Here is a 27,060-nt window from a genome sequence, read left to right as displayed (position 1 = left end):
AAATGTGTCCATGTTTTCCTATTAAACACAATCCAACGGGGTAGATGCAAACGGACTTCCGACTTCCGCGTTTCACGCGTCAGCGTCGTTTCCGGCCACTGATGGCCGCGTTCGGAGACAGACGCACTACACACTCGCACCCGTCGACGGGAACGCGCAAACGACGGGCGCAAAGGCGCAAGAATTGGGACGTGGCCCACACGTCGTCGCAAACAGGAAACGGAAACGGAAACAAAGCTGATGTGTGAAAATCAGGAAGTCGGAAGTCCCGCCTCCTCCGTGGCATTTACCCCATTCTCTTAGCCATGAAACATTCCTCCTTCGATTACCGTAGCGTGATGTCATCAGCAGGCGGCGATCTTCAGTGATTGGCAGTCCTGGCAGCCAATCGGAGCCAGGGTAGACCTCCCGTTGTCAGTTGATGTGCAATACATACTGATGTTTATGTAGAATTACATGGCCATTCTTCTCATTTCAAATGTCTTTTGAAAACGGCAAAAAAAAAAAAAAAAATCCAAATTATTTGATATAAAGCATTTTTTAATTAGTGAAAAAAAATGTTTTCCCTAGTAACGAGTTACTTTCATTAACTCATTCACTGCCATTGACGGCTATAAGCGTCAAAAATTAATTTGAACTATTTCTATTAGTTAAAAAAAAAAATCCGCTTTTGTTAAAAGCATGAAAACCTAGAATTGTATTTATTTTTTAGAACAGATATACAATTTGTGATTAATCGTGAGTTAACTAGTGAAGTCATGAGATTAATTACGATTAAAAGTTTTAATCGCCTGACGCCCCGAATTTTTAATAATCTTTTTAATTTTTTTTAAATGAATTTATGGCAGTGAATGAGTTAAGAAGTAATTCAATTGCTAACCCATTTACTTTTTTGAGCAAGTAATGAGTAACTAACCTTGCTCTGCAAGATGAATTCTCAGTATTTGTGAGTTCACAAACTCTGGAGAATACATCTCGAACCAAGCCCGTTGATTTCCACAGATCCGAACCAGGACCAGCCACAGAGCGACATTGTGTTTGGCGCGTGATACGCGGCTGTGACGAAACCAGGAAGTCAGCGCCGACACCGGGGCAAACAAACAAACCATGGACGCTACAATTAATTCTGTTCTCGCAGAATTACTCAAAATTTCCTTGTTGAACGTTGTGAACAGCGAGAGGCGCATCGTGCATTTTTTTTTTTTTTTAGCTTGAAAATATATTTGTGCTTTTTTTCCCCCTTCGACGAGAACAAAGACATTTTCATCCGTGGCCGTGATTGGTCTAAACAAACGTGCAAGATGCCGCGTCGTCCAATCAGCTCGGAGGATTGTACCGAATGTCCCGCCTTTCCCGAGCAAATCACCGTGGAGCAGATTGATATTGTGCAAAACTCCCTTGAAGAATCACAACATCAATCTGGCTATTGCGGGTTCATGAGTAACTATAACTTAGGGCTACTCGATTATGAAGAAAATATTAATCACGATTAATTTGGTAATAATTTAAATCACGATTAGTACAATCATTTGTTTTTTTGGTTAAAATTGTTTTTTAAACATGTAAAAAAATATTAAGACAAATACATTTTTTTGAAACACTATAATTATGCAAGTTTCTTTTGGACCAAACAAGATTTATGAAAATAGTCTTTTTAAAATAAAAAGGTGCAAATATATCAATTTAAACCACTTAAAGTATTAGTAATATTTTATTTTTGTTTACGATTATGCCGATTTTGTTATTATGGAGTGTAATAATTGAAATTGTAATTGAATTTTGATTAATTGCACAGCCCTACTAAAACTAATTACTTTTATAAAGGAACATTCCCAACACTGATATTGGTCATATGTTCAAATGCGAATAACTCTTTGAGGTGGGGCTGCACGATATTGGAAAATCATGCGATATAGTTGCTGAATATAGCGATATCGATAGGCTATTATTGCGATATTTAACTGGTACCTAAAGAAATGACATTTTTATTATCTAGTGAAAGAATTACATTTTTCATGCAGCAAAATAAGCAAACGCAAAATATTCTTAGTTAATTAATTTTCATTACCTCTCGATACTCAACTATTGGATGACGATGCACATTTTAATTAGCGGCTGACTGGTCAAATTCAAATAAAAGCAAAAAATTCCATATAAAACTTATTGCATGTCTTTGTGATATGTATATTGCGTGGGCCAATATCATGATATTGATCATTTTTTGATATAAATATATATTGCCCAGCCCTACTTTGAGGTGAGTTGTCTAAAATTTTAAAGTAGAGGGGATCGTGTAACAAGAAGCACAAAGCCATATAAATGTGCCGCACATATAGTGCTTAAAAGTCACATTTGCCTTGAGTGGTACAAAGTCTGCTATCTGCCGCAAAATGCTAGTGGAACAGTCACCTGCATGGCGAGAACTCATACTGTTATATTTATAAGTTATGGACACTTAAAAAACGTCATTTAGCTTAAACATACTTTGGTAAGAGCTACGAGCGTGTTGTAATATCTGTCTACATGTCTTGCTGTTGGTGTTTTGATATCCGTTGCTACAGAGATGCTAATTGTTAGCCCTTGCGCCGACAGGGATTCTCATTGTATGTTAGCATTAAGGTAGCGGCTATGCAGTTGTGTGACAGTAACCATCATACGAGCTTTGCAATAAACAGTTTGGCGTCTCTATTTTTGAAGACTATTTGCTCATTATAGCGGCACGGCGGCTGACTGGTTAGAACGTCCGCCTCTCAGTGCAGAGGACGTGAGATCGAGTCCGGGCTTTGGCCTTCCTGGGTGGAGTTTGCATGTTCTCCCCGTGCCTGTGTGGGTTTCCACATTCTAAAGACATGCATGTCAGGTTAATTGAACACTAAAATGATCCCTAGGTGTGATTGTGAGTGTTGAATGGTTGTTCGTCTCTGTGTGCCCTGCGATTGGCTGGCAACCAGTTCAAAGAGGACAAAAAATGGTCCGTAGCTTGAAAAACTCGTAAGTTGTGTGTATCTCCGCAGAGTAACACCAAACTCCACCATGTTTTGCTTCACGTTCCATATGATCTTCTCTTGATGAGAGCGGCTTGATTTGCGGTGCTTCACATCACTGCTTTCCACCATCATGTGTTGCAAAGCATTCCTCGTGTGTAATTTTCTCCACCCTGACGACTTGTCTTTTCCCCCCCTTTTATGTTATCAGAAAAACACCCAAAGAAGGAGATGTTTTCTTGTTGGAGGCTCTTTGAGCTTCCGCATGACTGCTCGCAATATCCTGCATTGTAATGGCTTTAAATGGGCCACGAGCTCCATCGGGAACGATGCTGAAGGAAAAGCAAGTTGCAAAGACTGACAGCCGGCATTGAAGAAGAGGCAAAGCGCCGCATTAAAAGCTTCAAATGAAAGCGCAGATGTCATTAGGGTGACAAATACAGTGCAAATGGTCGTTCTCATTATGTGCTTATGCGCGAACAAATGATTCGATGTTGCTTATTCCGCGGGAGAACGTGCGCTGTCGTTTATGCGATGGCATCATCGCGTATTGTCACAAAATGAATTCATGGCGGCAAAGAAACGGCTTTGGTACAGTAATAAAAATCCTTGGCAAACATGATTAGGATTTGAGGATGGAGAAACAGAGCTTGTCTGCTGTAGTTCACAAACCTGCCAATCATCGGAATCCCTCTGACTCTTTGTTCACCCCTGGCGAGGCGGCAGTATGAAGTCGAGAGTCAGCGTCTCGTACCCACACATAGACTACAGATCATTAATTTTTTAATTATTCGTATCTATTTCAAATCAAATGGTTAATTAAATGTACAGGAATAACTACAATTTTACAATCCAGCACTGGAGGTGCACTGGAAGTTCTTTTTTAGAATCAAATGTGCATTGCCTTTTAGGTGTCTTCGAATGTCTCACGATTCGATTCAATTCCGATTTTTGGGTCTACGATTCGATTCAGAATAGATTTTCGATTCAGAGCGATTTTCGATTCAAAATTATTTGATTGTCAATGATTTTTGCTTCAATCTATAGACGTGCAAGGAATCGTAACGATCTACTCCAGTCTGACTCGCTAATGCTAATTAGGGCGCTACTCGCGGCACTTTTATCACTCAAAAGAACGGCACCACGCTGCAAAAAAACCAACTTTTATTGGAATAACTTGATTGTGAATTTTTCCTTCTACTCTCTAATGTAGCTACAACTTTATCAGACCACGTGAAACCACACTGCCCCTAAGTGGCCAAATCGGGTACAACATGAACAGCGTTCCAAATAAAGGCACACACAGACACAGGCAAGACAGTATAAAACAATTTAAATAAAATTGATTTTGGGACATCGATTCTGAATTGCACTAAATGAGAATCGCGATTCTTATGAGGATCGATTTTTTGGCACACCCCTATTGCCTTTACAGGTCAAATGGCGCTCTGGAATTGAGTTGATATTTTTGAGATTTTTTGTTGTTGCTAAAAATAAAACCATTAAAAATTAAGGGGGGGGGGCATATAAAACGACAAGCAAAATCATGATTATTCATCACATTGGATTGGACAGATGAAGGGACTGAAACTCACGGCCCGTGGGCCATTTACAGCCTGCCGGATGATATTTCGTGGTCCCCAACTTGACATCAAAGTTTGTTAGAGCAGTTCCCACTTCTTCTTTTTTTTAGTATTCATGAAAATGTCCAGTTTTCATTGTGTAACTATTGGTAGGCTGAGCACACCGTGTTGTTACTGTGACGGGTAAACCGTGGACTGCTCCCAAGTTGATCATGAGGTGTGTGTGGGACGTTTTTTTGTGTGTGCATGTTAATATATATATATATATATATATATATATATATTAAGGTTGTTGTGTTGATTTTTTAGAAAAAAAGTAGATCAGCATTTTACGTACCCCACTTAAAGTCCTAAATTAAGTCGGTGGACCGGAATATTTGCTCACTGGTAGTAATTTTCAGGGTGCATATAATATACGAGCATGCATAAAGTATTATGGTATGTTGCTCAACTTCTCAACAGGAATCCGTCTTATATCACTACATGGGCAGCAGTGGCTCACTGTTATATGACTTGGCGTGTTTGGTATGAAACATGTTGTGTACTAGTTTGCTAAGTGATGGAGTTGTAGAGCACACGTGCATTTAAAAAAAAACAACCCTGGAGAAGGTAACAACTAGCATTCCCTAATTTTTGCTATGAAACATGCAGTCTGTTTTCCGCTCATGTTCGTACGTATCAGCTAGATCTCATTTAGCCAAAACACTCATCATGCACAAAAACACCTGCAGGCCCGCTAGACCATGATTACTCCACCGCAGATGAGCTTTCAGGCCGTTGCACAATTTGACTCTTGATGTATGAGCAGCAGCGAGCGCAGAAAGAGAGCAGATTAGCAATCAGCTGACTCCCCACATTTTCTTCCGAGTGACTTATTAGAAAGGTTATTCTGAGCGGTCCGTTGCACTGCTGGAGGGGGTTGGAGGAGTAGCCAGACCCTCACTAGAGCACATTTCTCCCTCGTAATGGTATATGACTTGAGACAACTCTTATCAGCTTTACTTAATAACACAATGAAAAAGGACCTTTTCCACTTGTCATGGTTTTACTTTGTAGCAGTCATTCTTCAGAATACGATGTTTCGTGCAGTGAGTGTGGCTCCAGCTGTTACTCCACTCAGGAAATAGTGAATTGTGATGGAAAAGCCTCTGACTGTTGCAAGATTTGTTTACGTGCGCCGTCTGTTTGTTGTCACTCCCTTGTTATGTTGAGCTGATAAAAGGGCAGGAAGCCGGATTTGCTGTGCCGCTCATGTTTGCGCTTGTCCCTGGGTCATCTGTTCCATCAGCTCAGCACAAATAAGATATTCCTACAGGCGCCATCACCTGCACGTTTTTACTCAGGCAGCTCATAATTGCCAAAATTCAAAATAAATAAATAAATGACTAAAAGTGAAAATAAAAACGGATATAAAAAATAAATCCCCCCAAATAAATATAAATGGAAATAAAAACAGCAAAATATATATACAGGAGTCCTCAAGTTATGGCGGAGTTTCGTTCCTACGCTGGCGATGTAACCCGAATTTCAACTTAAGCCGGATTTCCCTGTTGAAGTCGATATTTACATCAAAATACTTAGTAGGCTACATTAATTTAAAAAAAGATATTTGCGCGACCCGGAAGACGCTGGAACCGATATTTCGTGTTTCCGCACGGACATTCATTGCTGACGGACGGCAGAGCGGAGCTAATTCAAGCTTAAAAACGGAAATTTGACGCGCCTGGTGGTGAGCCGACCGGCTGATGGACGTCCGTTGCCAGAGGTAACAACAACACAACTTTACATAACTTTAAAATGGCGTGATTACTGTGGGAAATTAACACAAAAGAAGGTGCTAGGGATGAGGCACGGGCGCTGTAAAGTCGAAGCGATGTAGGTTGCATGCGACGTAGCTCGAGGACTGGCCTCGACTCAAGTTGCAAGTTGTGGTGACAGTGGACAAAATAGTCGTCCATTGCTGGAGTTCTCTAATGCAAGCCGGCGAGACTTCCTTCTTTGCCGAGCCGCTCACTCGACCAATGAAAGGCAGTTTGCAACGGCGAGTCCAACCCAAGACACGCTTAGGACCGCCCCCTCATTAGAATAAAATTTAATCCTGGCAGTATGGACCAAAACTGCCAAAATTAAAAATGAATATATGACTAAATAAATGAATGACTAAAAGTGAAAAAAATATATATATTTTGAACATTTTTTATATCCGTTTTTATTTTCAGTTTTAGTCATTTATTTATTTATTTAGTCATTTACTTATTTTTAATTTTGGCAGTTTTGGTCCTCTTACACACCACTTCATGTTTGAGATGCAAACATTTGTCCACTTCTATGGAGGACCAAAACTTCCAAAATTAAAAATAAATAAATGACTAAAAAAAATATATAAAAAATTAAATAAATGTGTATATATATATATATATATATATATATATATATATATATATATATATATATATATATATATATATATATATATATATATATATATATATATATATATATATATATATACATATATATACATTTATTTAAATAGATTTTTTTAATTTAATTTTTTAATTATATATTTTTTATATCCGTTTTTATTTTCACTTTTAGTCATTTATTTAGTCATTTATTTATTTTTTAATTTTGGCAGTTTTGGTCCTCCATAGAAGTGGACAAATGTTTGCGTCTCAAACATGAAGTGGTGTGTAAGAAAGACGTTGGACACGGTAAGATCCATTTTTCAGCTCAGCATGGTTTCACACATTTAGTCGACACGCTGACAGCATTTGAGAACCACTTGATTTTTGACCATCTTAAAGTCTTATTATTATTATGTGTGGTAATATTTTTAATTTGGCATAGTTGTTAACAACATTCTTATCTATGGTGCCGAAAAACCAAAACTAGTTAATAACGTATGCCATATTGATAAATGTCATCTAATTTCATCTTGTAAAATCCACAAGTGTAAATTTGTCACATCCAAGTCTTGCAAGTTAGTTATCTGATCATTTGCAAATGATGCGACTTAATTAAACCTACATTTGAGACCTCCAAGGTAATTACATGGAATTGGCCATTAGCATGTATGAATCACTGAGCAGAGGCAGATCAAACCAAGTAAACGTGCGGCTCTTAAGCAGACCTCATGCTAAGTGGGAGCCTGAAGAAAGACCTCTAATAGCCCCTGTGACGCGGGTAATAGTGTTGCTATCAGGGACAAACAGGTCCAATGACTCTCAAACACATTAAGAGGACATCAGTAACTTTAGAAATCGTCAGTGTCCACAGGCTGACCCGCAGTGGGGAGTCGGAAACACAAGTGTCTCCGAAGTGCACTTGGAGTTTTGAAAGAAAAAAGAAAAGAAAAAAAAGGCGCCATTAATGTTTGCAATACAATGACAAGACATGTAAACAAAGCATCTGTTTTTTTTTCATTCAGTTTGCTGACATGAAGTTAGAGGAAAAATTAATGATGCACTTATTTTTGTATATATATATTAGGGGTGTTAGAAAAAAATTGATTCAGCAATATATCGCAATATTAAAGCGCGGGATTTTTAAACATACATTTTTTTGGGGAATATTCAACAAAACGATTTACACATTAAGCATGGAAGAAAGTTATATTAATGGAACATTAAGCCTTAATATTTGATTTCAGTGCTGTTCAAACATGAAACAGACTGCGACCTGAATTTTCAGATAAATAAATACATTTTCATACAAATCTTACAGTTTACATGTACAAGTTTACTGATGAGTATTTTCTAAATATGAGTTTTTAAAAAATCGCAATAATCAATTTATAGATTTGTATCGGGATTAATCGGTATCGAATTGTGACCTATGAATCGCGATACCAATTGAATCATCAAGTACTAGGCAATTCACACCCCTAATATATATATATATATATATATATATATATATATATATATATATATATATATATAACCCTAATCACAGCAAATTCACACGATACAGTGAATAATTTGTGATAAAAGTCAGACAAAAAAAAACTGCAAAATTGCTCCTCCAAATAGCGAGGGACAACTGTATTTTTCCTTTGCGGTGTTGACATATTGGCAGCCAAAGTGGCATTTTTTTGCCCACAGTGCCCCAAATCCATGGCAGCATCCGTGTCAGTGCCTCGACTCAACAGACGTCAAGTACTGAAAGTCCAACTTTGTCCTTTGCAGAGTTGTGGTTACCTCTCCGCCCTACTGTAGATAATCATCACCTTGCTCTGTTTTCTCCTATATTTATTAACCAAGCAGGATGTGTCAAAGAGCTCAGGAATGTGTGTGACTTTTCGACCACTTTAGGTTCCCTCTCAGCAAAATGCACGTGGAATGAAACACATTAGAATAGAACCTAATAGAATAAAAGAGAGGAGTGAGCTCTGACTCATGTCAATGCCTCTCAATTGCAGTCAGATAAAACCATGAGTCAGAGGTCAAGGAAGTATTTCTGTCTGCCGTGTTGCAGAGCTATTCACGAAAAGAGGGCCGGCGTAGAACGAGTCAAGGCTATGGATGTCCCGTCCACACACGCATCCACGTGACACCGCATGTGGGAAGGTGTGAATTGAAACCAGACGGCATGCGTCACATCAAAAATCATCACTATGACAAGCGCTGCCTGAGAGAAAAATGTACCGACGCTGAAGGAGGCCAAACGGCGGCGTCGAAAGCTGCCTGTTGTTTAGCGCACAGTACATCCACCCACGAGCCGCTCCAAGGTTGTCTCCTCGCCTTTTGCTTTTGGCTGCGGGAGACTTTGTGACGGAGAGCAGAGAGTGTGTGGCCTCCCTTGCCAAAGTCCCAAATCCGTCGGCACCGTCTCATTTGACAGATTAGGGTCTAATCTACAGGGTGGGCAGGGGAGAGAGTCGCTAGTACAAGGCCACGCTTGTCACTTGTGCGCCATTCTCCACATTCCAGGAATGTGTGTAGGCATGTGCAGGCAAACAAAAGCCTGAGGATATTTTGTCTTTGTGCTTGTGAAGTTCTCAAATACTGATAAGGACCTAAAGCACAACATGTTGCTTCTATTTCTCAGGAATAACACACGCTCGTACAGAAAAAAATGGCCAATTTTGAGTTGTGAATAAGAGGGAGATTTCTTTCATCAGCCCAATGTTTCTTTGGGAAAGTCGCGAAAATTCCCGATGGCCAGTCCGCCGCTGGTGTCAGGTGTCCACGCATTCATCCATCGGTGTCTCCGTGTCAGGTTTTGTTTTTGTTTCCCACGGCCTTGCCGCTTGTTGTTCTCGTTCGTCACAGCTGCATATCCCGACCCCCAAAACACAATGTTGCTTTGTGATTGGTCAAAACCACCAGTGGTGAAAATCAGCGAGCTCGGTACAAGATGGATTCTCGGGAGTTTGTGAACCCACAAATACCGCGAGAATTTACCCTGCGGAGGTGGCAAGGTTACAAGATCGGCCTGGAATGGTTTGTTTTGATTTGCTTCCGTTTCCTCGTTCCTTGCGCTGACCCATTTCAGGACAAATTCACTCGTGGGCCGTCATGAATTTTGGTGAGCAGTGAAAATGATGTTAACTAGGGGTGTTGGAAAAAAATCGATTCGGCAATATAGAGCGATATTACAGCGCGCAATTCTCAAATCGATTCGATATCAATTTTTTTATGGGAATATTCAACAAAACGTCTTACTTAGGGTTAGGATTCACACTTAACTCTTTGACTGCCAGACGTTTTCAGAAAAGGGATGCCGCCAGTGCCAGCCGATTTAAGCATTTTGACTGATTTTCAAGGTCCACAGAAAATGTTCTGTTTGGACTATGGAAACACACGTACTACCAAATGAAAGATTGGACTTTCATCTTTCATCAGAAAAAAAGAGTTTGTTTCTACCTTATTCCGTTCTTTAGTAATCAACAATAGAAAATGGTTAGTTTGACCCAATTTCGCCTGTGTTGGACCAAAATACGGAGAAATCAAGCTTTTAGTGAAACGATATTATTTCATGCATTCTAGTGAATTTGACACTTCTTTTTGTCCATGAATGATGCCACAAACACCTAAATAGTGCTTTACTTCTATAAAACACTACCACCAAGAATGAAAAAGTGTTTTTTGATAGCAAAATACGTTTATTTACATTCAACAGTGTAACAATTTGACAACAATTTGGCAAACTATTTACAAATGTGTGCAACTGTGGTGCTATTTACAAATATGTGGATGTTTCAACGACAGTTTTTCTTTGTGTAACACTCTCCTGCGTGCAAGAAGACGCAACAGCATTTGCATGATCCATTTTATCCACTCCATTCATGGTGGCATCGTAGTCCAGAAACAGTGTCTTCTCCGTGATCAGACTGTACCCGCTCCTCCGATGAATATGCATTGGACTCGGGGTACTCTTCATTGTCCGATCGAATGTCCGCTTGTGCAGCTCCGCGTTTTCCGGCGTTAGCAGCGCTAGCCGGTGAGGCTTTATGACGAGAGAATAACGGCCGCGTATAGCTTCCAACTCCGGCGAGGTTGACCATCATCATCATCATCAATGTGCATTGGTCGATGCTTTTCGACTACTCTCCATCGCCCGATCGAATGTCCGCTTGTGCAGAAGTACCCGGCCGGCTATTGTGCGCGTTTTCCGGCCTTAGCAGCGCTAGCCGCGCTAGCCGCGCGTAGCCGGTGAGGCTTACTACGTGATCGTAAACACGTCCAGGCTTCCAACTTTGGCGTCAAACTCGCAGTCATCATCATCATCATCATCAATCTGCATTGGTCGATGCCAACTCTCCATCGCCCGATCGAATGTCCGCTTGTGCAGAAGTACCCGGCCGGCTATTGTGCGCGTTTTCCGGCCTTAGCAGCGCTAGCCGCGCTAGCCGCGCGTAGCCGGTGAGGCTTATTACGTGATAGTAACAGGCCAAAGCTTCCAACTTTGGCGTAGAGCTCGTTGTCATCATCATCGTTGACATCAATGCGCTTTTTAGTATTGATTGATGCTTTCCGTCTTTGAAAAAAATGCTCAAGCTGAGCTGCTTGTAACCGGTTGCTTGGTCAAGCCATTGTGGCTTGGATCAGCCATTGTCTCCTCAACACTCTAGCTCCGCCTCACGTCTTCTACTGACGCCCACGGTGGGCGGCCCATCCAACCTTGTGCAAAGAGAGTCATCGCTGCCCTCTAGGGGCCAAAACGAGTCTTTGACTAATCAGATCAGCCTGATTCTTTCAGCACAGCTGCCCAAGGCTTTCCTGCACCCGTTTTTGAAAAAAAAAAAAAAAAACATAGGGGACGTCTTTTAACGTCCTCGCCGCCCTTCCCTAGGTTTATGCTAAACGTTTTATAACGTTTATGGCAGTCAAAGAGTTAAAGCATGGAAGAATTTGCTATTAATGGAACATTAAGCCTTAATATTTGATTTCAGTGCTGTTCAAACATGAAACCGACTGCAACCTGTTTGTTAAATGCAGTGGCTCAGCCTGACTTTTCAAATAAATAAATACATTTTCATACAAATCTTACAGTGTACATGTACAAGTTTACTGATTAGTATTTTCTAAATTGGAGTTTAAAAAAATCCGCAATAATCAATTTATGGTATTCGCATCGGGATTAATCGTGATACGAATCGAATCGTGACCTATGAATCGTGATGCGAATCGAATCGCCAGGTACGAGCCAATTCACATCCCTAATATATATATATACTATGTATACATTTGTAAAATTGGACACTTTTTGCTGATTAATGTTACTGGTTCAGGATTATTTTTTGCAATTTCCCATGTGCACGTTACATTGGTTTTGTCTGATTTTCTTTTTTCCCAAAAAGCGTGGTGTCAAGAAATTGCCATATGTAAATGACTGCTGATAATTTACACACACAACGTAGCCTATTAAGACGGCAGGAAATTATTGGGGCGAACAAGAGCCAAATGGAGTTGATTTCCACTTTTCAGCTACTCCACATACTGAAAGATTTGCATTTCCCCCACAATCAAATGTCATAATCAGAGAGCAAATAGGCCTCGAGGGCCGCAACTATCGATCAAATGCAAATTCCAGCTATCAGCGAGTCATACATTTTCTGCCTAATTCAGCGCGGCTGCATCAGACTCAGATTGAGAATACATCACCAGCTCTAATCTGCACTGTTGTTCATTTACTGCGCGAGTTAGCGTCCGGTGTGAGTGCGTGTTACTGAATACGTATATGATCAAAAGAATGACTAATGGCGCTTCTATAATGAGTTAATTAAAAACAGACTGGGCAAATGTAGTGTGCGTATGCAGCATCTGTGTCATTAAAGGGTTGCTTTGACATTTTGCTGGATATTGTAAGCAGACTGAATCCTGTCACTTCATTAAACATTGCAGATTTCAGCTTTTTTTTTTATTGCAGAGGTCTTTCATCTATAAAAGAATAAAAGCAACAGTCTTCTTCTGTGTGTGTGTGCGTGTGTGTGTGTGTGTGTGTGTGTATCTTTTAAATGATTTGTTGAACATACCATGTAAATGTGCGCAAGTGCACAAGCAGCGTATTGTGCTCCAGGGCAGATCTCATGACTTGTTCGCCCTTTCAAGATCAGACGCTTTTTGAAGGTACATTGATAACCTGAGACTCTGAAACATCCTTTCATGTTGTCTGAAGATACAGAACTATATCATTAGGCTCTCTTTCAACAGCCCCCCCCCCCACCCCCCAACCCAACCCAACCCATTTTTCTGTCCAGGAAGCAAAAAGTAAATGCATACGATATGAGTCGATATCACCAAAAAGGTACATTTGATTTGACATGTTCCAAATTTACCCCAAAAGTGGATTTTTTTATTTTTGACAATATTTCAAGTACGTCGGGTGCGGCGGGGTTGATGACCCAAATGCAGGAAGTGAGAAGGCGAGGCAGGTTTGCACTGCAGGATGGCAAAAAAAAAAAGGGGGATTTATTTACAAAAGAAAAAACAAAAGGCAAACAAGGAACTTCCAACTATTCATCGAGCATAAGAAATATAAAACAACAAACAAAACTCACAATGCTAAATACGGCAAAGACTGAAAAACGCAAACGAATGATCCAACAAGAGGAACCTGATGCTGCATTCGAGGATGGTCGGAAGTCGGACTTTTCCGGAAACGCCCTCCTTGAACTCGGAAATTCCACTTGCGAAGTCGGGGGAAAAAAAGGACCCCGACTTCACTAACAGACGACAAGTGACGTCACTCTACAATGGCGACCCCTTTGGAAACAGACGGTGAATGGTAATACACAATTTACTCGAGTATTAAATTAGATAGCTTTCTCCATTCATAAATATTCGACATAACTTCTCGTAACACAACGTACGTGACAGTATGCCGCTGTCTCCCTGCATGAAATTATACGGTTATCTACTGAACTGTATGGAATGATTATGAAATAAGATAAAAACAAAAAAATTAAGCAAAATTGCGAGAAGTTTGCTGGAGGTCAAAAGGAGTTTTGAGGACCAAAAAAAAATAAATATATATATATCACTATCCGCCATTTTGGTTATTTACTTTCGCCTCGAACGCTTTCAGGTTCGAACGAGGAAAAACCAACTCAGTTACATCCGACTTCCGACCATCCTCGAATGCAGCATACGTAGGACCAAACTAACGAGACAATGACAAACACCTGGACATGAGACAAGTGGCAGAGGGCGCTGATAGGAAGACGCAAGGGACCGGGATGACGAGCACAATGATAACAGGGGACACATGACAACTAAAACCTAACCCAAACCAAACTAAACACAAATCATGACAGAGTAGATGAAATTAAAATTTGTCAAGTTCGCCCACTTTAAAAAATAAATAATTAATTAACATGGCTTCATAACAGGGAAATATGAGCTGACTGGCAGGGTGGACATTTTTGGGTAATATTAACATTAATGAGCACATGCCGGACCTTCACTTAGCAACATGGTTCAGTTAGCAAGTTGACTGTGTTCTGTTTAAAAATAATGTTTTTAAAATTCTTGATATATTCACTTATCAAATGATAATTCATGATGACAGGATGGACATGCACTGCAAAAACTGAAATGTTAAGTAAGATATAATTTCTTAAATTTAACCTAAATTTGCTTATTTTGATTTGACAAGTTATTTTTACTTAAATTGTCAGGCAAAATCATTGCGCTTATTTTAAGATACTTATTACTTAATTATCTTATTTGATCAAGCAGTCTTGGCAATCAATGTTAATATATTATATTTCCCACATTTTAAGATGACAATTAACCAACATCAAAGTCCCTGAACTGGGGTTTCATAAGTTTTCTTATTTTAAAATTGTGCATAATCTAGTAATAAGATAAATGGGGAAAAATACAAGTATGAAAACAATCAGACGAGTGCAATATGGTTCATTTCGTTATATTAACCAAGATAGAGTGCCTACCCTCAGACTCGAAGGTTGTGGGTTCAATTCCTGGCTGGGTCATGACAAAGAAAATGGGACCTGTTACCTCCCTGCTTGACACTCAGGCTAAGTTATCCAAGCGTAAAAAAAAAAAATACTCATGTATTTTAAGGAAATGGTTATATTTATTACAACTTGAAAAAAAAATCGACATTACTTGTTTTTAGTCTGAAAATGCTATTTTCAAGAGCGCAGTGGTTGATATGGGCCTAGTATTATTTTCTTATTTTTCAAAATCTTACAGGTAAATTTAAACAAAATGTTCTTGTTCTGCTGGCAGATCATTTTGCTTATTTGAAGTAAAAATGTTCTGAGTTGACTATATTTTTTTCTTAGATTTTCCACAGTCCTTTTTGCAGTGCGTTAAGCTTAACAGCATCCAATTAAATGCGTACTATGATGACAATTACAAAACACAAGTGTAAACACATATTCTGCAACTAGCTTCTTCTTTAGACATTAGATGATGTCTAAAAAGGGTAGGTTATCCTTTAAGACAGAATGGACAACAAGTATTATTTTAGGGAGATTTGCATTTTATATGTCATGTAAAAAAAAATTTTTTTTGTTTAATTTAACCCACTTGTTACACACGTTGTAGTAAGATCAAATGATTTGTGTGCAAAGAATGTTATTATTCTGACGAGGAGAGCAAAGGCACTTTACGGTGATTTTCACTCCAACTCTTTTGTGTTCATTTTTACGGTCCCTCGTTTAAGCACCTCCCTGAAAGGAATGCCGGCTTCTCGCACACCTTCCGCTTTCTGCTTTTCAGATTGAGTTGCAGCCCGCAGGCACTTTCCCAGCACAACACCGCGAGTCAGACCTTCATCACGTTGCCCCGGCTGCATGCGTCTACACCTTTGGGTGACACGCTATCATTGAGCCCCCCTTTGATGATGTAGCCTGAAGGGGAGAGCCGCGTCTCACACCTGCCATGATCTCATCTGCTCTGGCTGGAAGGAGCTTTTGCTTCTTTGTGAGATGTTTTAACAGCAGAGCACAACAAACAGACGGCAGATAGGAAAAAGTCTACACGTCCCTGTTCAAATGCCAAGTTTTTGAAAATGAGACAAAGATCAATTATTTTGAAGCTTTTGCACCATTGATGTGACAAATCAGTAAAAAAAAAAAAAAAAAAAGTAAATAAGGTGGTTTCACAATTTTGCACTCCTCCTTATAGTTGAGGCGTGACCAAATTCAGAATGAACCACTCTCACATTGTGACTCATTGAAAATGTGAGTCAGCACACAATGGCCATCATTTAAAGCATAGGTGTCAAACTTAAGGCCTTGGGGCCAAATCTGGCCTGCTACATCATTAAATGTGACCCGTGACAGAAAATCAAACATGGGGGTTTTCTGGGGTTGGTGAAAGATTCTGGTTTTGTCACCCTGTTAGTGTGTGGTTGATGCTGGATCTCACTTTGTTTCATCTTTCTTTCCTTTGACCCTTCTTCTGGTCTCCTGACAAATTCACGACTCTGGCGGGACTCCGGTTAAAATGAAGGCTATGGGATTTTTAATAGGTTTCAGGTGACTTAAAGATCACTCACACGCATGCAAAAAAAAAAAAAAGAGAGCAATGATGATGACATGTTGAATCGGTAAGACTACCGAATGAACAATACTGAGCTCTTAAAAAAACAACAACAAAACAAGCATGTCAATAAAATTTCTAATTGTTTTATGTAATAAATAGTGTGTGTAACAAACTTTTGTTTTTACTTCTGATTTCAAAAGTAGTTATCCATATAAAATGCAGTCCATCAATTTGTTGTGTACTGTATATGTGATATGAGGTGGTGATTAACTCGTTCACTGCCATTGACGGCGAAAGACGTCAAAGTTAAATTTTTATTGGAGTGGCAGTAAATGAGTTAAAAATGTACATCGTCTTCCGAGGGAAAGCGAAATTTACAGTGAGGCCCACGACAAAAAATATTTGACTGCCCTGATTTAAAGTGACCCTGATAAAACCCAAATCAAGTTCAGCTGTTCTCATAAACAATACCTGAATTATTATTTTTTTTTCAGAATAATTCTAAAAGCTAACAAGCTAACACTGACTGCTATTTGGCCAGGTCAGTCGTGCAAAAGAGATTGTAAATCTCAACAAGGTCAACAATTTGGAACTGTTCATAATTCCCCCCACCTTAACCAAGGAACCAGTTCCAGCCCCACCAGCATGCTTCACTCTTGGCATTGTATTGTTTTGTTGATATGCAGTCACTATCATGTTTGCCCTACGCACACCTTTTGGAATTATTGTATGGCCAAAATGTTCAACCTAGATGTTATTGCACTATAACACATTTGACCACTTGTGTTTGGGCTTCTTTTTTTTTTTGATGATGATGATGATGCCAAGGTTGAACTTTGCGTATTTTAAATTACTTTCTCAAACACATTTTGTTTTTCAACGAGTCGGCCACAGTGGAAAAGGTTTTAAGATGATGCAATTTTTTTTAGATCTCAAAAACCTGCTATTGAAAACTGGGTGTGTACACTTTTGAAATGCAATGCATGAGTCACATTATTCTGAATGAAAGGGAACTGATCAGACAGATCTTTATTTTTGAGCCACACAGCGTGCTCGTACTGCAAAATCTCAACTTTCTCATTTTATTATGGTTTTGTTCATTAGTTGCTTCAACCTGCTGATTTTTAATAAATGCGGTATTCTTGTACATTTGCATCAACAGCCGAGCGCAAAAACTTGTCGTTTAAGCACCGGCCCGTTTTGCTATCCGGGTTGTTGTGACTGACCCGAGTAAAACTCAGCAAGTACAAGATCATCAATCACCGCTCCTCGGGAATCAGAAGTTGTAAAGGCCGAAAAGGAGATTATGCTGGCAGCCGAGCGTGCCGTATGTATGTCATCTTGTCATATTTTCCAACATGTCACGTGTCACTTTTGGCAGAAATGAATATGGTGACATGTATACAAAATTGGCATATGATGGCTTTTTATTATTATTATTATTCAACTCTATTTATAGCAGCGTGTAGTTAAAATTTGCTATCAGTGGTTGATGTTTGATTTATTTTTTTCATGCCAAAATGTAAAATAGATATGATGAATTGAAAGAGGATTGCTCATTTCTTCCTTCATGACAATTTTCCAAAGAAAAACAAAATGTGCAATGAAAGGGTAGTTTGTTGTTTGTCTGTAATGAATGAGTTTTAAGTCCACGCACAAGAAAAATCCCAAACAAACAGAAAAACCTTCATCCAGCAAGACAAACATGATCTGTGTTCTGTAAGCTGTTTAATTCTAAATCTCTTATTAGTATTCCATCTTCATTCTGGACAAATGTCTGCTTCACCTCCATTGTTCAAATGATTACATTTGCTTGAAAGGGAAGCCATACATCTTCAAAAGATTATGGAAATGACCTTTTTTTTTCCTAATATACACCAGCAGCCTACATTAAAATGCACGTCTTTAGTAAACACTGTGCTTTTGTCGGGGCTCTTTTTAATTTAGCGAATACGAATATTTGACATTGACAGGCCCAACTGCCGACAACAGTCTTCATGCGGAATCTTTACTCGAAAAGTTTGATAAGTTCGAGAGAATCGAAAACAAGAAAAACAAAACACATATTTTAGATCAGTTTGCGTTGTTTTTTTCCCCATTATATCTTCCGTCTCCACATCAGGAGAACGATCAGGTAATCCCGCATAGAGAAAGTGAAAGCATGTTTGTGTTGTGCGTGACGCTTTCACAGTCGAAGAGAGACATCCCACGGTTCAGCGATAATAGTTGTTGGCCTGGTGTCGTCCCTCATTTTTCTAACGAGAGATGTTTGTAAAGCTTGGATGCTTCCATACAAGCGGGGATAATGTGCATTTATTTGCCAGGCAAAAAAGCGGGGAGAAGAATCGGACTCACGTTTCACGGCAAACGTCGCTTTTGTCGTTTCATCTCATTTCCACTTTTGGGGTCAATGGCCGAAGCTTTACTAATCGTTATTGCTTGTAGTTCAGTGGTGCCTACACTCGTAACTCAATGGCAAGCACTCATATCTCAAATCCTTTCATACTAACTTTGTGGAGCAAAGAAACAAAGTGTTCGGACGAATAGGTGCAGTTTGTACAACGGCGTATTCGGGCCACGAATAAATATATTTTTTTTAGAGGGTGGGGGCGATATTCCGAGAGAAAAACATTATAAAGTGGCAAATTTGCGAGTTTATAACGTGGCAAAATTGCCACTTTAAATAATGGCAGATTTGCGAGAATTAAAAAAAAAACTTACGAGAAATACACGTAGCGTACTACTCGACTGTTTGTGCCGATACTTTTCGGCCGGGTTTCCAAATAAGGAGCTAGTCATTGCTTTAGCAGAGATTAACCATATCATGTTAAGCATTGGCTTTTTGACGCGTTGTGTACGGCCACTGGCCAGCGACAAAGACGCCTCGCTTTGCGAATGTCCACAGCCGGACGATCAAGCATTTAAGTACATTTGTTAAAATGTATATTTACTTGTACATTTATGTTTCCAGAATTATTATTTACACGTTCATACATTTTGGTATTTTTTTGTATCTAAGTTGAAGTGTCGAATCCACTGCTCTCCGTCATTCACTTGCATTTACCGAAAGTATGCTAGCTTCTGATTGGATAGTGTTAGTCAGCTGATAGGGGATCAGGAAGTGTCGTCGCTCTGGCTGCGGTGAATGACGAGTAAAGTTTTAACTTAAGAATGCCTTTTCATTTTATAAACAGTGTCCCATTAACCACCAACGAATCCTCACATGATTAGACTATAGCTACGCTACGTGTACTTCTCGTAAATTTTTTCTCTTGCAAATCAGCCACTATATAAAGTTGCAAAATTGCGACTTTATAAAGTTGCAAATTTGCGATTTTTTTCTCGGGATATTACCCCCGCCCTCTAAAAAAATATATATTTATACGCCGTCGTAAGTATGAGTACACGTATAATTGAACGTATGGTGTTCCATAGGGTTCAATTGTGGGGCCTCTTCTGTTTTTATTGTATCTACTGCCCCTGGGCTCCATCTTAAGAAAAGAGCGGTGGTTGTTCTCTAAATACAGACTTGAGGGAATTGGCTGAATGTTTCCTTTATTTTCCAACAACGACTTGTTTCTCGGAAAAAGTATTAAGTCGAATCACTCGTATCTCAAGGCATCGCTGTCGGCTTTGATTAAAAATAAAAATGCATACTCCTGTGTTTTCTCTCCTGCTGTCTTTGTACACAACAGATGAAGTCATGGCACGCACGCACACACTGAATTATTTATATCTACTATATATAGTACATGCATGAATAAACTGCAACAAGATCAACATATATTTTGTGACATATTTGTTTAGTGGTGTTGAAACTCTATTGAGTTTTCAATGTAAAACTGGCTGATCTCAGTAAAGGTTGTGAAAAACTGCTTACTCAAACTATCGTTGGTTAACTTGTTTCCTTGCTTTAATGTTTAAGCCAAGTACCTTCCTTGTTTCAAACACAATCTTAGTATGCATCAAGTCGCTACTCTCTGTGTATGTGTGTGGTCTTGTTTTTGTTTCATAGTGGGGCCAACATTTCGGGATTTCACAGAGTCGTGGGGCCCACCCGTCCATGTGGGGCCATTTTGCTGGCCCCCACAAGTTTAGACCTCTTTTTGAGGGTCAAGACTTGGTTTTAGAGATTAGGTTTGAATTGGGTTGTGGTTGAGGTTAGGGTAAAGAACTGAGGTAGCCAATCATTTTTGATGGTTGGGGTTTGGGGCTAGGAAATGCATTATGCTAATGCGATAGCCCGACAAAGATAGTAAAACAAACGTGCGTGTGTGTGTTGTTGATGATGGGATGTTCCTGTAGAAAAGCTATGAAAGCATACAGCGCCCTCTGCTGATTGCAAACAACCTCTTTTCAGTGTATCTGCAGTACAGTACTGGGGAGAGAGAGAGAGAGAGAGAGAGAGAGAGAGAGAGAGAGAGAGAGAGAGAGAGAGAGAGAGAGAGAGAGAGAGAGAGACGATATTTTCAAATGTTATTTTGAAAAGATAATCAGTCTGCTTTGGTAGAGGATGACAGAAATCAGAGCTGTTAGCTTCTTCTTTAGTACTGGTTAATGCAAAAGCTTATTTCTGAAAAAACACATTTGGTCAAAAATACTTTCAATAAAGTTGTTATTATTATTAATAATTAAACATTCATTTATGTTAAGACTGATGACTTCAACAGGAATTTTTTTTATTCATCTCTGTCAGTTTTGAAAGGATCACTGACAAGATTCCTAGGAAATCACAATGTCTATAGAATAGGTCCGCAGGCTACTCTTGGTCCCTTGAATATATTATTGCATAGAAATATTTTGGCTTGAGTTTTGCCTTTAATACCTTGTAATCATACATTATTTAAGAATGTCATTATATATATATATATATATATATATATATATATATATATATATATATATATATATATATATATCTATCCATCCATCCATCCATTTTCTGTACCGCTTGTCCTCACAAGGGTTGCGGGGGTTGCTGGAGCCTATCCCAGCTGGCTTCGGGCAGTAGGCGGGGTACACCCTGAACTGGTTGCCAGCCAATCGCAGTATATATATATATATATATATATATATATATAATTGCATTAGAGTAAAGAATAATGTTAGAGTAGGGGCCGACCGATTAATCGGCCAGCTGATTAAAATGGCCAGATATGGCCCTTCAAACATCGGCCAAAATTGGCCAAAGTAACAGTAACTTATTATTTATTGCACAACCATTTATACAATAACCTTGTATCCTATGATGAAATTTGTTGATAAGGTCATTCTTTGGACTTGTCATTCAAAACAAAGCAAATCCCAAAGTTGACAGCAACACTTAGGTTAGCAATGCAAGTTGTCCAAGGAATTGTCCTGAAATGTAAAAAAAAAAAAAAATCCATATCGGTCAGGCAGTTTATAGCTTGTTATTTGTTCCCATTAAAAAGCACAAAACATTTGTCGGCAGTGTTTTTGCAATACAGTATTACACCGCACTTGCGATGCTCAAGAAAATCCACCAGATGGCGCACATTCACTTGTTTCCGAATAGTCAAGACTTCGAAGGAACACGTGCAACTGTAAATGTATCCTTTAAAATAAAATGCAATTAGTAAATGATATCCATTCAAACATTCTCCGGACCCCGTATCCTATATTTGTGGTTATTATTATTTTAATCGTTGTTTTTAACTACTTTTTAAAATTACTAGAGTAATTTAAGCTATCCTTAAAACCTCAGAGGAAAAAGACAAATGTCACAAAATCAAAAGATCTTGGGAGGTCATATGAATGTTAAAAAAAAAAAAAAAAAGTGTACACAGAAGTAAATATCAAGATGCTCCAGCAGGGGTCCTGTGAGGACAGGAGCAGCAGCGTGCAGGCCAGCCTGGTGGGTTGGGTGGAGGGTCGGGTGGAGAGACCCCTCCCCCTCCACCCCGGAGCCTCACAGTCTCTCTCTCCATCACTGCGAGCGAACTGGTCGCGTGCTGCCTCCTCGTCCACTGTCAGCCGTGCAGCTCCGCGGTCGTGGACTCTAATGTGGATACAAACCCCGAGGAACTCCGATCCATGGCGATTCTTTAACTGGAGGAGCCTCCGAGCGATTGCATCCGAGCAGGTACAAATCGAGTTGACGGCGTTTTGCGTGCGTTTTCGCCTAACTTGAAACCGCGCGATTAGGCGGATTTTCCAACGGGACGATTTCAACATTCGTGGACGCGATTATTATTATTATTTATTTATTTATTTATTTTCGCATTTGCATGCTGTCAAGTGCCAGAGTGCAAATGCACCATGCGCGACAGTCTCCCGGTCAGTGAGTGACTGAGTGAGAGAGTGAATGAGTGAGTGAGTGAGTGAGTGAAGGCAGGGAAACAATCGGCGTGTTGTGCACGGCCAATTCGATGATAATGGAAGCGGGCCGAGCCGGTTCCGAACACAAAGATCTTTCTGCTCAAGTCGGCTCGCGTGGGCGCCCGCCCGGTGCTGAGGCAGCGACTTGTGTGACAGCACCATTATTCACCAAGATGCCCAATTGCATTAGTGCTGCATCTGGATGCAGGCAAAGCTGCCGTGAGAAGAAGAAAGACGCCAAAGCAAAGCGAAAGTCACTTTCCGTGGCAAGTCTGTGGTTGGGAGTTTTCAGGGGGACCGCTCGGTACCATATTAAGCCCTTTTGAATATTTGTTTCGCCCTACATTGCCTGTAGTGAAGACGAGTGAACATTTCTCGGATGGGCATAATTTGGTTAGTATAGTTGTGTACCGGATGTTTGGATTGTGTAGAGCAGGGGGCATCAAACTCATTTAAATCGGGCCACATTCAGCCCATATTGTTCTCAAGTGAACTAGATCAGCATATTACTGGCTTATTTAATATTCGAAGCTATAAACGACTGTTGGAAAATGTTTCCATTTTCTTTTTAACTCATTCATTGCCATTGACGGCTTTAGACGTCAAAAATTCATTTAAACTATTTCTATTAGTTTATCATTTTCCACTTTGTTAACAAGAGTATGAAAACCTAGAAATAAAGTTTTTATTGCACATTTAGAATGGATATAAAATTTGTGATTAATCATGAGTTAACTATTGAAGTCATGTGATTAATTACAATTAAAACTTTTAATCGCCTGACGACCTAATTTTTAATAATCTTAAATTTTATTATTTTTTTTTTAAATTAGGGTGTCAGGCAATTATTTTTTTTAATTGTAAGTAATCACATGACTTCAATAGTTAACTCACAATTAATCACACATTTTATATCTGGTCTAAATGTACAATATTTCTTCCCTAGGTTTTCATACTCTTGTTAACAAAAGTTGAATATTTTTTTAAACTAATAGTTCAAATGAATTTTTGACGTCTATAGCCGTCAATGGCAGTAAATAAATTAATCTTGTTGCAAATCTGAAATTTCAACTTTATTCTGAATCAACGTTTTCATTTACACATGATGTGCAACATGCAGATCAGAGTAGATCAAACAATTTGTTTGATAAGAACATACAACATATTTCTATTGCTTTTGCTTGTGGCTATTCAAACCAGGCATATTGTTATTGTAGTCAAATGAAATCAAAATAATCCTCACAAATCAAATTAAAATGATCCAAAGTGTAATGCTTTTCAATCAGAGGAGAGCTTCCTTTCACCGAGTTAATGGAAGGTGGGAAGTCGGACTGATCCCCATCGGATTGTCTCACAAAGCGTTCAAGAAAAATGTAAACAAAGATGTCCGATTACGATAAATTAAAGTCCGTCTAAATCATTTTGGATTATGTGATGTTACTTACTTAAATTAATGTCATAATAAATAAAGATAAACATTTTTATAATTGTGTAAATGATGCTTTGCCATACACGGTCTGTGTCTCTTGTTGGGTGGCGTCAGATTGAAGTCAGTCGCCCTCGCCCCCCCTCCTGTTCTGAAGTCCGACTTCCAACCTTCATCTTGTCATCAAATGTGGCATTAGACTGCCATTTTGACTTGTGACGCAATTGTGACGTAAGCTCGGAATTGTCAATAGATAAAATGGCACTGCCCATGTTTATTAGAGCTCATCATCAAACTGTGACTTAACAGAATCCAAACTAGTAACATCTGCAACTACAGCTCATGTTATCACAAAAGATCTAGTTGACCGCTTGATTCATCATCATCATCATCATCATCATCATCATCATCAGAGTTACATACAGGTAGTAGGCTATGCATTGTGAATGTGTGTGCTTAATTGTAAACTGTTTACTACTGTGCTGTATTTTTTTTTGTAAGCATTTAAAATGCTATTTTAAGATCGTACTTTGTGATCAACATAAGATTAAAACGGTTAACATTGGATTTCATCATTTTTAACTCATTGACTGCCATTGACGGGTATCGACGTCAAAAAATCATTTTAACTATTCCTATTCGTTTACATTTTTTTCTCCATTTTTGTTAAGAGTATGAAAGCCTAGAAAAAAATATTGTACATTTACAACAGATATAACATTTGTAATTAATTGTGAGTTAACTATTGAAATCAAGCGATTAATAAAAAAAATAAAAATAAAAAATATTACAAATTAGGGGCATCAGGCGGTTAAAAAATTTAATAGTAATTAATCGCATGACTTCAGTAGTTCTAGGTTTTCATACTCTAGTTAACAAAAGTGGGGAGAATGTTAAACTAGTACAAAGAAATCAAATTAATTTTTGACGTCTATTGCCGTCAATGGCAGTGAATGAGTTAAGTGAGGGTCAAATAGTCACATAAATTCCACATTTGCGGTTGGGCTCAGTCCAACAGCATGGTCGCAAAAATTAATTGTGTTGCTAATATTTGACATTGGAAGATGATTATTTTAGTTTTTTTTCTAGATTAAGCACAGCACTGCTCTTATAGTCTGTAAAATGGAATCAATAAACAGCTGGGAGTGGAGCGTTTGATTGATGCCGAGAATCATGGTCCTCACAGCCTGGAGATGCTCATGAATCTTGCAAATGCCCCGCCAGCCTGCAGCGAGTGCACTCAAACAAAAGTGGAAAGAAGTAGGACACTACGCAAGAATTGTGCATCACTTAGGGTGCGACTGGAAGCATTTTATGGCCTAAATGTTTGGGGGGAAATGCTTTTTTTAAACAGCTCAAAATGTGCCTTTACATTTTCCCATCCACACATGGTGCTCAATAAGAAAAAGATGTTTTCTGCAAGGTTTGAATTTAAAAACAAATGTATATGCTTGCGAAAATGAAAAATGCTGTTGTCTGATGCTGCACGCAAGTCATTGTGATGCACTCCAGGGCTCCCAAGACAGACCCTTGAGCAATGCCCGCTCTCCGTCCAAATGCAATTCCGTAATGCACTCTGAGAGAAGGAGATTTAATAAGAAGTGGAAGAGCATCTTCAATAATGAAAGCCCACCTGCATCTGTGCTGCAGAGTGAGCCTTCATAAATAACGCAAGCCAGACGTGTCACGTGACGCTCCCACGTCTGGAAGCTGACAATAATCACGCTCGTCTTCCAAAAACAGTGCTCGTCATCAACGTTTACAATTAGAATTCTTTTGTCTGAAAATTAGGACCCAATTTATACGTTTTTCAAGACACGAGCCGCCATTTGACCGATTTATTTGCTTTGACTCGCAGTTGATTTGTGATACGAGCGCTGTACACTTTGTGTATTTTAAAACAACTGCCTAAAGAAAGACCAGGTAAACGTAATGCTAATGCTAATTAGCATATATTTAGCAGTGCTTTAACCCTTTAAGCAAATGATTGAAATTTTGAAATTTGTGTCATGATGAGCTCAGATGGCAGTTGGGACTTTATTATGAATCCCACTTCCATACTAGGCAGGACGCAGATGCTCTAATATGATTGGCTGTTGCAAAGAGACGAGGATTGCCGAGAACTCAAGCGAGATTCAAAATAACGTCTGTCAGAGTCGGTCCATTTGTGAGTGTAGACAAGATCAACATTAGAGAGATGGCTTCATCTTGTCCTATTAAAATAGGTTTGAAGATTCTTTTTCCCATATAAAAATAATTCTCTCTTTATTAGAAAAAAGACCAACATCATTTCAGTATTGAGAATCTTGCGACAATTTTCTTTTGTGGTTGTGGCATTTCTAATGTTCTAATTCTCAAACAGGCACCCTAGGGGGTGGGTACGAAAGTTTTTGTAGTTACTTTGTTTTTTGTCACTAAAGATAAAGCCAACGAGGGACGTAAAGATACCGACAATATCACGGTATTAAAATTGCCACAATATGGTCGTCATCTTGTCACGATATTACTTGTTAAAGCAGCACATCTGTAAAAAAAGGAGACTCAATTTGTGCAGTTCTAGAACCCTCAGGTGATTAATTTACTAGTGCTGTTGAATATTAATTTGGAATGTTTTGGTCACTGTGGTGGTTATCACTCCCATAAATTAGTCATACCAGGCAGCAATTTTTTTTTTTAAACATCTTTATAAAAAAAAAAAATATGCGTTTGGCCCACTTCAGCTGAACACAATTGTGGCCAATAGGAGCACATGACAATGACAT

At 39.1% G+C, this 27,060-nt stretch overlaps 1 protein-coding gene across 1 annotated transcript in view; it reads left to right on the top strand.

Annotated features, from left to right (window-relative positions):
* Window positions 1–22,463: 22,463 nt before the first annotated feature.
* The window catches only part of pcbp4 (poly(rC) binding protein 4), a 63,640-nt gene continuing 59,043 nt past the window's right edge, over window positions 22,464–27,060 (top strand). The window contains exon 1 of the mRNA XM_086069137.1: window positions 22,464–22,636. The gene's annotated coding sequence lies outside the window, so the exon portion shown is untranslated. The remainder of the gene's footprint in view (window positions 22,637–27,060) is intronic.

This window comes from Leptonotus elevatus, chromosome 2, assembly GCF_054856555.1.
Source record: "Leptonotus elevatus isolate MCC_2025b chromosome 2, RoL_Lele_1.0, whole genome shotgun sequence".
In the NCBI taxonomy this organism is placed as follows: domain Eukaryota; kingdom Metazoa; phylum Chordata; class Actinopteri; order Syngnathiformes; family Syngnathidae; genus Leptonotus; species Leptonotus elevatus.
Note: the sequence above shows the minus strand (reverse complement) of the source record. Positions and strands in the feature narration are given on the sequence as shown.